Here is a 12,630-nt window from a genome sequence, read left to right on the forward strand (position 1 = left end):
ACTTAACCCCGAAGGGTTGTTTATTTTTTGCATCTGAGCAACTTTCACCTCCCACTCATTTGCCAATAACTTTATCACTACTCATCACAATGAATTGGTCTACATCTTGTTTTTTCCGCCACAAATTGGGCTTTCTTTGGGTGATACATTTTTGAATTATTTTATTCTAAATCCATTTTAACAGGAATATTAAGAAAGAAATGGAAAAAAAATCATTATTTTTCAGTTTTTTGGCCATTATAGTTTGAAATTAATTTTGCAGAAAGAGTAGGAGGCGCCCGGTAAAATGGAGATAATATATTCACTCTATATGGTAGATACAGCATTCATTAAAAAAAAATGGTGTGGTCCTACTTTCTAGATGACCCCTTTCGGGAAATATACAAGCTGGAATTTAGGGTTTCACGGTAAAAACCGCTTCCTCAGGTCAGTGATAGTGCCTTAGTTCAGTAATTTCCAAACATCCGGGACACCACTTTTTTTATTGAATGCTGTATCTACCATATAGAGTGAATATATTATCTCCATTTTACCGGGCGCCTCCTACTCTTTCTGCAAACTTACCCTAACCCCTTGCGCTAGGGGAAGATCTATATCGAAATTCTTCCGATAGATCTACTTTTTGGAGCAGCAACCAAGAACAGAGACCAAGTGGGGACGGGACTTCCCCACAGGCGAGAACGAGTGGTTGCCTCACCCAGCAACCTACTCTTGTGAGTATAAAATTTGTTGCACTTACATAGCTTTCCTGTACCAACTAACGTATTGCACCAGATTGGGCTCCCGGACCCCCTGTGTTTTCTCACCCACTACCGCTACAGTTTGAAATTAATACATGCTACGGAAACCCATGTATTTCATTTGCCCATTTGTTCCACTTATTACACCATTTAAATTATGTCCCTATCACAATGTGTGGCGCTGATATTTTATTTGGAAATAAAGGTGCATTTTTTCAATATGCATCCATCACTATTTACAAGCCCATAATGTAAAAAGTTATATTAATACACTCCTTTGACATGCTTATTTAAAAAGTTCTGACCCTTAGGTAACTATTTATGTTGTTTGTTATTTAATTGTAATTTTTTTTATGCAAAAATTTATTTGGGTAATTTGTGGTGTTGGAGGTAAACAGCTAACTTTAAATGTAAAAGAATGCATTTGTTTACAAAAAAAAATAGATGTGGATGTAGTTTTACTATTTGGCCACAAGATGGCCACAGTCAAAAAGTCCTGGAAGCGTACTATCAGGCTTCTAGGATGCATTAGGAGGACGGGAAACTTTTTGCGAATCAGAAAAACAGCAGCCTCTGCTAAGAGGCTGTCGGTTCTTCTGCAGGGGGCTTCGATCAGTGAATGGGATCTATAATCCCATTCACTGATCGCTTGGCTAACGGCTGGCGGTGGGAGCGTGCACGGCCTGCGGGAGTGCGCGCAGCACAACTGGACGAGAATGTTCGTCCAGTTGGGCTTAAGTGGTTAATTGGCCTATTGATTTCTGATATTTCAGTGTACTGTAATTGTATACAATTTTTATGTCTTCAATAACATTTTTGTTCATTAAAAAAAGGGTATCCTGAATAATGTATTACGTTTTACTATATGTTATCACTCTTGCCCTTTAAAGAGGACCTTTACTAAAAAGGAAGAAAAAAAATAATTCAATACATTGCAAAGTGAGAAGTTAAAAAATAGAAGAAATCAAGAAGTGATTGATATCTGCCGTGTAATGTTCATGTTGTTTGATCCACAATGAGCCTGCTGGTCATCATCTTTACTACTGGCAGACAAGGGAAAAAAAAACTAGACAGCACCAACTGCCATTATTTATAACCACACCCACTAACAATGTGATAGGCTTAAAGTTTTTTTTTTTTTCTGTTATTTTTTTTTTATAGCTATTCATAAGCACAGAAGTAGATACTGGCTTGGCAGTTGGAAACAGCTGTTATTTCTCACAATGCAACAAAGTTCATAGCAGTGGCGTACCTAGAAATCCCCGGGCCCCCCTGCAAAAAATAAATAAAAATCCAGCCCCCCCCCCCCCCCCCCTAGGGCCCGCTCAGGGACTTTTGTGGGGCAGGAGGAGTTGCAGCATTAGAGGAGAGCGTGGCCGCAGATCGGTGGGGAGGGGGGGGATGTTCCCCCCCCCCCTCCCTCACCTCGGGCTCTCCTCTCAGCGCTCCCCTCCTGCAATCATTGGTGGCGGCGGCAGGTTGAACACATACCTCCTTCTCGCCGGAGGTCTTCCGATCACTAAGTGCTTCATGCAACTTCCTGTGTAAAACAGGAAGTAGCATGAAGCTCTTAGAGATCGGAAGACCTCCAGCGAGAAGGAGGTATGTGTTCAGCCTGCCGCCGCTACCAATGATTGCAGGAGGGGAGCGCTGAGAGGAGAGCCCGAGGTGAGGGAGGGGGGGGGGGGGAAGACCGTCCCCCCTCCCCACCGATCTGCGGTCACGCTCTCCTCTAATGCTACGACCCCTTCTGCCACACAAAAGTCCCTGAGCGGGCCCTAGGCCCCCCCCCCCCTCCCCGCGGCAGCAGGGGTCACATCCCCTATTGTTATGCCAGTGGTTCATAGACTGGAAACTGTTAGGACCTAGGACATGACATCACACTGTGGGAGGGGTTTCACCACAATATCAGCTATACAGACCCCCCGATGATCTATTTGAGAAAAGGTAACAATTTCTCCTGGGAAAGGGAAGTTCAATCCTTGGCAAGGCCCCGTTCACATCTGAGCGTTTTGCCGGCAATTTCAGCAAAATGCTCAAGCACTAGCGCTTTTTAAAGAGCTAGTGCCATAATACCCTATGGGCCGTTCTCACTTGGGCGATTTGCGTTAATCACTGGCGATTTAACGCAAATCGCCAAACGCAAATTTGTATCCTGCACCATTTTCAGGCGATCGCGTTAAAGTGCTATAGAAGCGCTAATCGTGATCGCGAAAAATCGGCAAGTGTGAATGGTGATTTTTTTCACGTTAATCGCCAAAAATCGCCAGAGCTAAATGCTAGCAAAAGCGCTAGAGTTTTGCATTTTGCAAGTGTGAAATAGGGCCTTATAGTTGTGAAGCCATAGGATAAACAGCCCAGAACCTTACAGAGGACAAGTCAGCCATGGCAGTTCCAATGTCTCTATCATGAATAGTGAATAGCAGGAACCAGGCATCTCTGCCCTCAGTGGCTTGTCACAAAGGACTCTACATTGTTTACAAATGTCATGGCAACATCAGCTATGTAAGGTCACCAAGACCTAATGCTTTGATTCATACTAAGGGCCAACTGAGAGCTGCCGTGTCTGCTATTTACAGACTGTAATGAGCAAGTTAATATTAAACAATGTACAATAAAGAGACCTTTACCGCTCGTTTACTTAGGAAGGTTGGCGTATGATAGATGCCTAGCTCATTCTCGTCTGATGTACTCTTTATTCCGGCTACACATCTTCTCCACATGGCCTTGTGAAATCTGTGCCAAAATACAAAGCCTGATGCACAAAGAATACCCAACCATGGCTAGTGAATCAGTTCTACACTCGGGGCGCACTTTACTGTTTTCAATAGACAAGACATTAGATTCAATATATACTTCAAGTCTAACAATCTTTAAAAAAACAAAAACTGCATTCCCGATTGACATGTGGTCAAAATATCAATCTGGCATTGATTGGGCTTTCACAAGTCACCAAGACCAAAGTATCGACGTGTGCCAATTGATGAGTACTCTGCGTCTGGCTAGTTGTGACTAGCGCAGGGTTCGTCTTTCAGGCCTATTTTTATTATTACTCTTCCATGGGGTCCTCCGTGAAATATGTATTGTGGCGCTGCCACATGAGTTGGGTGATGGGTGGTACCGATAGGAAAAATATTTGGTAATTTACATTACTGATATTTTACTATGCACTTGCCTGGCACCCACCGGTTTTGAAGTACACACAGACCAGCACAGGAAGACTTCAAAGTAGGATCTTTATTCACTTCAATCAGTGATCAAATATCAGCCAACATCCGTTCTGAAGCTCAAATGTAATTATAGCTCATGCAATTTAGCTCATGCTGCCAAACAATAGAGTAGCTACCTGATGGAGTGGGCCGTGTCACATTGTAGCTCAGTTCCAACAACGAACTGTCGCCGTTTCGGACAGTATCTCCATTCTTTGTCAAAGTAGGTAATGCATTGCTCCGTCGTATGGCAGCATGAGCTATAATTACATTTGAGCTTCATAACAGATGTTGGCTGATATTTGTTCACTGATAGAGGTGAATAAAGATCCCACTTGGAAGTCTTCCAGTGCCCATCTTTGTGTGTACTTCAAAACTGTGTTGATCTGTCAATGTTGGACAGACCAGATTGTTGCATAGATTGAAAATTTAGAGGAGGTGTGCCCTCTCACATCGATACTATCTTGCCTGGCACTCATTCACACTTGAACCCTCCCCGTCCTAGTGCCTAACACTCTCTCTTTTACCTAATACGTAACACTAACTCCTCCTCCTAGTGGCTAACACTAATCCTCCTACCTAATGCCTAAAACTAACCCCTCCTCCTTATGCCTAACACGAACCCCCTCCTAATGCCCCTCCTCCTAAAGCTTAACACTAAGGGCCTGTTTCTACTACACGCAGATTGGATGCAGAAAAATTGACTCCAATGAGTGCCTATGGGCCTGTTTCCACTAAACGCTGATGCAGATTTTCCCATAGGCATTCATTGGAGTCAGTTTTTCTGCATCCAATCTGCGTGTAGTGGAAACAGGCCCTTACCCTCCTACCTAATGCCCAACACTAACCCCTCCTCCTAATGCCTAACACTAACCCTCCTACCTAATGCCTAACACTAACCTCTCCTCCTAGAGCCTAACACTAACTCTTCCTTCCAATGCCTAACCCCTCCTCCTAATGCTTAACACTAACCCCTCCTACCTAATGCCTAACATTAACCGTCCTACCTAATGCCTAACTAACCCCTCCTCCTAGGGCCTAACACTAACTCTTCCTCCCAATGCCTAACCCCTCCTCCTAATGCCTAACACTAACCGTCCTACCTATTGCCTAACTAACCTCTCCTCCTAGGGCCTAACACTAACTCTTCCTCCCAATGCCTAACCCCTCCTCCTAATGCCTAACACTAATCCATCCTTCTAGTGCCTAACACTAACCTCTCCTTCCTAATGCCTAACACTAACCTCTCCTCCTAGGGCCTAACACTAACTTCCTTCCAATGCCTAACCCCTCCTACCCCTCCTACCTAATGCCTAACACAACCCCTCCTCCTAGGGCCTAACACTAACTACTCCTCCTATTGCCTAACACTAACCCCTCCTACCTAATGCCTAACACTAACCGTCCTACCTAATGCCTAACTAAACCCTCCTCCTAGGGCCTAACACTAACTCTTCCTCCCAATGCCTAACCCCTCCTCCTAATGCCTAACACTAATCCATCCTTCTAGTGCCTAACACTAACCCCTCCTTCCTAATGCCTAACACTAACCTCTCCTCCTAGAGCCTAACACTAACTCTTCCTTCCAATGCCTAACCCCTCCTCCTAATGCCTAACACTAATCCATCCTTCTAGTGCCTAACACTAACCCCTCCTTCCTAATGCCTAACACTAACCTCTCCTCCTAGAGCCTAACACTAACTCTTCCTTCCAATGCCTAACCCCTCCTACGTAATGCCTAACACAACCCCTCCTCCTAATGCTTGACACTAACCCTCCTACCTAATGCCTAACACTAACCCCTCCTCCTAGTGCCTAACACTAACTACTCCTCCTATTGCCTAACACTAACCCCTCCTACCTAATGCCTAATACTAACCCCTCCCCCTAGTGCCTTACTAAACCCGGTGCCCAAACCACATTGGGCGCCTAACTACGCTTGAGCACCCAATCACCAATAATTAACACAAGTGTCTATTAGACGCCTGCCGACCCCCACACCCAAATGATCTGATCCATCATCCTTGGCCCTAAAACATAATAAAACTTTACCTGATGGAACTGGACCTGTTGCATTTTGCATTGCAAATTTGGTGGGGCCATCCACCCTCCAGCAGAGAGCAACCACCTTTTCTCTATACTGGATCCACACAGGTTAACTTTAATGCTCCAACACGCCAGATCTTTTAGTGACAGCCAGCATCCGAGTCCATTGTTCTCCCCCTTACCCAGTGGATATCGCTCTCCTGTGCCTGCCTCAGTCATCCTTTCACAACCTTAAGAGACTTAATGCCTTGCTTGCCTGTGGCCTAGCAACACATCCAGGTGACACCACACTCTTCTAATGCTGTACACTGGATCAAGTTCAACCGTGACACAAATTGTGTCAAAATTATGCTGTAAGATCCTCAGGGCCCCACGCTGAGGCGCAAGCCTCTGGGTCTTGACATGCCTCTGACATCACTGGAGCGCATTGTGCTCAGCTCCCATTGGTTAGGCGGCGGACTCGCTCTCAGTATGCGCTCCAACTCTGTAAACAATAACCACGTGTGTATGGTGTGTCAGCGGACCTGCTAACACGCTGCATTATCATTGGTTACTTTGCATGCTTTTGCTTTCTGATTGGTTAGTCCTTGTATTCAACTCTGGTGAGTTATCGCCCGTGATAGCATTTAGCTTTGGCTTGTTGCTGGGTATGCGCTCACAAACATCTGGTTACTGTTGCCAACTCTGCTTTGTATCTTTGACCATGTTTAACTTTAGCGTGATCCCCAGTTGCCGACTCTGCTTTGTATCCTGACCACGCTCTATTGTATTGCCCGTTGCCGACTCTGCTGTGTACCTGAACTTTGCCTGTCTGCTGCCTGTATCGACTTCTGCTTGGATAAAGGACTGAAATGAACGCTGCCTGGACCGACACCGGCTACTCTGACCATTCTTCCTCTTAGTGCCTGAACTGCATTCCATTCTACCTGCTAACTACCACCTGACTCATCTGGATTGCCTCACCTTCCAGGCCTCAGGTGACCACTATACTTGTGTATACTGTGCCTAGCACTGTACCTTAGGTTCTGTTTGGTGGATGCTATTTGTCAGTCTGTATGCTACATCCACCTGCAGGATTATTGTAGTTCTGTGTTAGGTAGGAATTTGTGCAGGTGTTACGGGCTGGGCTATAGGTTGGTCATATGGGCATACAGCCTGACCTATAGTCATTGACCAGACAAGCCTGACATATGTATCTGTACACAACTTTATAAATGAGCGACACTAGTTTAGTTGAGGGGACCCACGGCAGCTTTCTGCTCACAATAATCTGGACGTGACCACAAGTTTGTAAGAAATAGGGGACTCAGCAGGCAACGCTATCCATGCCACCAACCAAATAGGCTTAGTAAAGTTGCGCGAGTGGAGGTAGCAGCCACTTCGGCTGTGGCTGAAGGCCGGGGCGAGGGTCCTGGTGTGCGATTTTAACTTGTTTCTCTGGCTGCTGAATTCCCTATTTCTTACAAACAAATGAATGCGTCCAGATTGCCGTGAGCAGAAAGTGGCCGTTGGTCTATGAGGTCCCTTCAACTAGACTAGCGCAAAATGTATAGAGCTTATTCCCTCACAAATATGGAGTTACACATGAAGGACTCGGAAATGCGGTTATGACTGCAACATACTCAGAGCCTTCTGCCAGCCAATTGTACCATTAACATAAATGCTCTGCTCAGATGAGCCTTCTGTTAATGTGTATGAATGGGGGAGGAGGAGGAGAAGGAGTGAGCCAGGGAGAGACACTGCTGGGGATTGGGGTCAAGTTATCCTGGGTAGAACAAAAGCAACCAAGAGATTTTACGCATTGCCAAACTAGCTGTTCCTGCCAAAGTCACTTATGCCGCAATCTGCTGCTTTCATGGACAAAAGATCAAGACTTAATCCATCCAAATGGCTAGATCAACACTGGTCCTGAAATGCCAACGGGAGACCTTTAGGGACCAAAGATCAAATTAAATGTCCCACTTAAAATCTACCATAAACATTATGGAATGCGGTCTGCCAATAAAACATCGGGCAGAGGACGGGCGATGGGAAATACTTACTGGTAATTACAGGTAAGCTTCAAACGCCAACAGGTTGGAATCGCATTTAGACACAGGAAGCTCAGTGCTGGTATTGCTTGTCAGAGCTTATGGATGTTTTTCAAGCTAATGGAAACCTAAAAAAAAAAAATCCAGATACTTGCCTAAGGAGAGGCAAGGCTCTGGGTCCTATAGAGTCTTCCCGCTTCTCTCACTGTCACCTCAATGGAGCCCCTGGTAGCAGTATCCGACAAATCGGTCGAATACTGCTCACTGCCGTGGGAGGCTTCAGGAGCCAGAGTGCCCCTAAAGATAGGCAGCTCCGTACTGCACCTGCGCTACCACGTGCCCTCATGCATGCGCAGAACAGCAGTCTTCAGGAGCACTCTGGCTCCCGAAGCCTACCGCCGGGGATTCAGACGGGGGTTATATTGCTGGAACAAGGAGTAAGTATCCGTTTGTTTTTTAGGTTCCCATTAGCTTTAAGTCCCATTAGGTTTTGCAGTAGATTGTAGTAAAGAAAAGTCCCAACATCAGACCTAGAAAGAAAAGTCGCCCAAATCACCTCCAAAATGCTGCAGTACCCACGTTTGCATTTGGGGGGAAAAATAATCACATCGCTCTGGTGTGATCCATCCCATTCAAAAACATTAGTCAAGTGCTTTTCGAAGCGCTAGTGTTTTTAAAAGCGCTCAGACACGCTCTTGGTGGGCATCAGCCCTGATTCACCGCAGAAACAAGCATGCAGCTAATCTTGTCAGATCTGAATGTCAGAAACACCTGCTCTGCTGCATGCTTGTTCAGGGGCTATGGCTAAATGTATTAGAGGCAGAGGGTCAACAGGACAGCCGGGCAACTGGTATTGTTTAAAAGGTAATAAATATGGCAGCCTCCATATCCCTCTCACTTCAGTCATCCTTTAAACAGTATGGGTCGATGTGAGCCTCCCACCGCTCCTTTTCAGCTGCCCCTCTTCGCAAGTCCCTTCACTGGCTCCTTGCCCCCCTCAGAATTACATGTAAATTGCTCCGCCTGGCATACAAATCCATCCACCATACCTCTTCTTCATACATCTCATCCTGAAATACTCCCAAATCACTCTCCCCACTCCTCCAACACTACAGACGTCCACCCCTTGCATCTCTTGCTCATTTGTGAGGCTCCAGGTCTTCTCCAGTCGTTTCTGCTCTATGGAACTCCCTCCCTCTCCCCTATCAGGTTGGCCCCCACCTTCATATCATTCAAGCAGGCGTTAAAGACCCATCTGTTCACCACTGCTTACCAGCCATCTTAACCACTTGAGGACCAAAGTGCTAAACCCCCCTAAAGACCAGGCCATTTTTACTGAAATGGGCCACTGCAGCTTTAAGGCCTAGCTGCAGGGCCGCACAACACAGCACACAAGTGAGACCCCCCCATTTTCTCTCCACCAACAGAGGTTTTTGTTGGTGGGGTCTGATCGCCCGACCCCCCCCCCCCTCCCCCCCCGATGTTTATTTTTACAAATTTTTTTTTAATTAAATAAACGTATTTTTCTTTTATTTTTCCCACCCTTTCACCCTCCCCTGGCCAGCCTATCACAGCAATCAGCTGTGAAAGACTTCAGCCTATCGCTGTCGATCACTCTCTTGTGCCCCAGGTGGAAAGCTGTGTCACACGGCTGTCCCCAGTACAGCGCTGCACCATGTTAAAAGACAGCTCCGCCTACCAAGCAGGAGATGCACACGCAGCTTGTGCGCGATCTCCTGCAGTAGCCGACCCCAGGACTTGACGCCAATTGGTGTTAGGTGGTCCTGGGGCTGCCGCCACAGTCGTGCCCATTGGCGTGATGCGGTCTTGAGGTAGTAAACTCCAACCCCCTCCCTTGGACTTACACCCCACCCCTTATACTATAAGCCTATTTGGCAGGGCTGTCCAACTCGTGTAGTCTTCACCATCATATGGACTCAGTGACTCATCTGCTATACTTATCCCTACATGTGTTTAAGTGCTTTATAATAAAGATTAATACAAATCACTGGATCAAATAAAATCTTTGTAGTCTATGACCCATGCATTTGAGGGCCGCTACACACATTGAATGGCAGCAGACCAACAGACATTCTGAAAGGGCATATACCTTCCTATGGGCCCATTCACAAATTCTGTTACCGCAAAGGGATCTGTATGATTTTTACCGACAGCAAGAGCTTTGCCATTCATCCACTTTCAAGTGCAGTGGACACGGCATCTAACCCCTGGAGCAAGCATTCGTTCAGTATAGATGCTGCTGCTGCTCCCATTTGGTCCATCTAGTCCAGGGGTGTCAAACTCAAATACAGTGGGCCAACCTTAATATCTACTGGTCATCTTTCTTCCTCCCTTTTAAAGCTCCCAGGTGTCTAATGGACCCCCACCCTCCCCTACACAGTTCCCTGGTGTCTAGTGGTCCTCCTCTCTACCCTATACAGTTCCCCAGTGTCTAGTGGTCACCTCTCTCCCCTATACAGTTCCCTGGTGTTTAGTGGTCCTCCTTCCTCTACTATACAGTTCCCTAGTGTTTATTGCTTCCCCTTACCTCCCCCACATGGCTTCCTTGGTGTTTCACCTCCAACATAGCTTCTCTGGTGGTCTAGAATGGGTCAAACATTATGCAAAGTGGGGAAACCACTAGGGGGCCAAATTTAATAGCTCTGATTGCCAGAGGTTGACATGTATGAGCTAGTCCAAACCAAGTGCACTGCCCGGTGTGTCATAATGCAGCAGACAGTGTGGGCCCAGTGCCTGTCTATATTGTCTGGCTATGTATTTATATAGGGTTTCTTGCTTTCTACAGTGCTGGCCAACTCCAGGCCTGGAGGGCCATATACAGGCCAGTGTTTAGGATGGGCTGAGAAATGCATTATAATTGATGAACTGCAACTTTCATGAATCAGTCCCATCAATTAATTTTAGCTGTGCCAAAACCGTGTGAGGACCTCGGCCCTTGAGGACTGGAGTTGGGCAGCATTGTAAATTGAGAAATCTATGCCATTTAATGTCCCTCAAAAGATCACAGTATAATCCCTAACATAGTCATGTGTCTCTACAAAAGGCCAATTACCAATTCACTTACCAGTATGTTTCAGGGATGTGGAGGAAAGCAAAGCACCCAGAGGAATCCCACACAAATAGAGAGAGGACATAAAATCCACGCAGATATCGTCCAGGTGAAGATTTGGACACGAGCACTGCATACCACGTTTGTCATCCACTAACCCACATCTAAAGGTATTACCTGTCCATTATTCACAGAAGCACAATACTGCCCCTGCCAGACCTCTTGGAATAGCCCCAAAGGGCTGGGAACCACTAGAGTAATTTTGGCCGCCTTTTTTGGGTCACCGATTCCAAAAACCGCTTTGCCAATGCATTTCAACTGTGGATAACCTACTAGGCATATTGCCGGACATGCAGCATTTTGGGCACATTTAACCCAAATGCAAAGTATGCGAGCAGCTAAAAATTTTGGGCCAAATTGTTTTAAGTTTAATATACTCACCCTGTGTCCGGCTTCCATCAACAGCCCTGTCCCCAAGCAGAAGAGGTCACTGGTACTTGTGTGATTGGAGCTAGAGAAGTACTTGTGACCTCTTCTGCAAGGAGGCGGGGCCACGGACAGAAGCTGAACATTGGGACACCGTTGAATATATAAAAATGTATACAGAGAAAAATCACTAAACAGAAGTGCTGTACAGTTCACCCAAGTTTGGTCGGGGGGCTCAGGGAAGCTCTTTTGCATAAACTACTGACATTTCTTAACTCTTCCTGTACTGGAAAACAATATGAGACTCAAATCTGTGCTACTAATTTTCTATATCTTAGTTGTACTACACATACAAATTATATCATACGTTTATTTTCGCTTCAGCGTCACTTTAAAGCAGACCTGAAAATATGATAAAAAAAAAAAGTTACACTTACCTAGGGCTTCGGCCAGCCCCCTGCAGCCGTCCTGGAACGATCCTCCGTTACCTGCCACGGCTCACTTTTGTTCACGTCGACTTCTAAGTCGATGACTTCATCCTCGTACGCACTCCCGTGGCCAGGCGCATCCTGCGCAGGCGCAGTACGAGAAAATCTGTACCAGGCCTGCGCAGTACGCTTCCAGCGATGGGAGTGTGAGCGAGGATGCGAGCAGCCAGGGCCGCGCAGGCACAGTAGATGGCGACTGCCAGAAGGAAAAGTGAGCTGCAGCGGGGGAACAGAGGATCGTTTTGTAACTTCGGGAGCACAGGACGGCTGCAGAGGGCTGACCGAAGCCCCAGGTAAGCAGTGTTCTCCCGAGGCTCTTTTAGCCGGGTGCTCCACCCACCTAGTTTTGGTGACCACCCGGCTGTTATCAACTCACCTCCTCTTATGCTGTGAGCAGAGTTGTGCACGGAAGCACCAGCCTGGCATTCTCTCACCTTGCCCCACCCGGCTACTTTATCATGCCACCCGGCTGGAAATAATTTCTGGGGAAGAACATTGGGTATGTAACTTTTTTTATTTTTTTTACATTATACCTTCAGGTCCGCTTTAAGTGCCTCTTCTAATCTATAAAGTTGTAAGCAATCATTTTAATCAAGGATACCCACATTTCTCATTAATAAC

This window comes from Hyperolius riggenbachi, chromosome 10 (assembly GCF_040937935.1).
Source record: "Hyperolius riggenbachi isolate aHypRig1 chromosome 10, aHypRig1.pri, whole genome shotgun sequence".
In the NCBI taxonomy this organism is placed as follows: domain Eukaryota; kingdom Metazoa; phylum Chordata; class Amphibia; order Anura; family Hyperoliidae; genus Hyperolius; species Hyperolius riggenbachi.